Genomic DNA, 2,112 nt, shown 5'->3' with positions numbered 1-2,112 from the left:
GCAGCCTTGAACCTCTAAATGAAATATAGAAGATTCTTACATAAATAATATGGTAAAATCACAATTGATTAAATAACTCCCATGGATAGGTATATGCCCTTAATATGGTAAATGAAAGTTTGCAAGCAAAATAAAGCTTCATAAAGCAATTTGTCCAGTTCAATAGAAATTTGTATAGTAATCTTATAAAGTGTAACTTTTCTACTTGGGGACAAAATATGATAAAATTAATAGTAGTATTTTTTTATGTGTGGCACCCTCATGACAAATTTAGACAAAGTGGGATAAATTTCCTAATGACATTAAAATAATAAAAGAAAATAAATAAAAGTGATATTTGTACAGAATTATAGTATTTTTTATTAAGATGGTTCAAATATTGGGAGGGAAGATCTGTTAAGAGAGAGGTTTAATATATTCAATTTTTAAAAAAAGATAAAAGAAAAACACCTTCAAGCTTTACTCAGCTTCTGTTCACTTCATCCATGAAGTTCTTTTACTATCATTATGGAAGTGGAACACCAATGCTTTCTTCCATTTTTTTAAATGACTTCCCAGTGTAGTTAATGCTGTTGGATTTTCAGGCAGGCCAGGATCTGAGTACTAATTACTTAGTCTCTGAGATAAGAAGCTATTGTGTAGCTCAGGGGTGTCAAACTGCCGGCCCATGAGCCAGATGCATCATAGCAAAACCACACTCACCTCATTTCCGGCAATGGCAAAAAAGTCGCAATATGTCGCAACACGTCACGTGACATTGCAAGTTTGACACCCCTGATGTAGCTGCTAGTTAATGGACCTTAGAAAGGATGCAACTATTCAAGATATGTGACTGGTAACAATGAGCTACATATAGCAAACCATATTCCAGTCTGAAAACTTTTCTACCCCTTTGAGGGCAGGCTTATCAGTCAAAAAATTAAGTTTCCCTTTATCACCATAATGAATGGCATGATACTTTCTTTGACACACTTGCAGTTAGTTCAAGAGATCAGGTTCAAGACCAGGAGCACAGTACAGCAACACAAAGTCAGAATAGGACAAATTCAAGCCTGTCTATTATGACTGAGGAATCCAGGTTAGCCAAACATGATATACACACACAGGTATTTATTATCCTCTGCTCTGCCCCATATAGACGGATTCACTATGGTCTTAATCAAGTGCCAAATTAAAATCAGTATACCTGAATATTAACAACATTACCTGGATTTTATCTGAGGCAGAAATATCGTTCATCCACACATGCTTAAATATGGCCTCAGAAACAATTTGAAGCAATCTACAAGTTTGCAGAGAAGGCTGCCTACAATAAGTGGCAGAAGTTTGCCAACTTAATTATTTAAGCATGGTTGGGGCACATTAATATTTAGGTGAGAGATCACAATCTATCGTAGATCTGTTGGGTAGCCTGGAAAGTAAAAAAAAAGTCCAAGACAGCAATGGCAAATCATCATTTTTCCTATTCAAAATGATTGCACACACCTTAAATCTATATTGTATTGTTGCTAATAAAATCACATGGGCTTGCCACTAAAGCCACTAGCAGTGGTTTACATATCTTTGATTTACATATTTTTCAAGTTTCAAGAGTGCTAGAATCATATTAAGATTCAATCAAATTTGAGTATATTCAAGTTTAAACGGCTCAAAGAAAAGTATAGTCTTCTTCATTCTGGATAGAAGAAAAATGATGGAGATAAATTAGAAAGAATAGAATAGAATAGAATAGAATAGAATAGAATAGAATAGAATAGAATAGAATAGAATAGAATAGAATAGAATAGAATATGTTTGAAAACCTCTGGTCTAGAAGGCTAGGCGATCCTTCCTTTGATATAGACTTTAAGAAGACTCTAAATCACAGGGGTCAAATTTGTGACATCACGTGATGTGTTGCAAGTTTTTCCCCATTGCCGGCAATGGGTGAGTGTGGTTTTAGCATGATGCATCCAGCCTGCAGGCTGGCAGTTTGACACCCCTGCACTAAGTTCACATTAGAAGAATCCTGATGTCATAACTTCAGTATATGTTTGGCTAGGACTTGAAATTTATAATTGATGCTAACATATCACATGACAGAAACTACACCATAATATATAATCCCTGACT

This window comes from Protobothrops mucrosquamatus, unplaced genomic scaffold (assembly GCF_001527695.2).
Source record: "Protobothrops mucrosquamatus isolate PMUCROS unplaced genomic scaffold, P.Mucros_1.0 scaffold144, whole genome shotgun sequence".
Classification (NCBI taxonomy): domain Eukaryota; kingdom Metazoa; phylum Chordata; class Lepidosauria; order Squamata; family Viperidae; genus Protobothrops; species Protobothrops mucrosquamatus.
Note: the sequence above shows the minus strand (reverse complement) of the source record.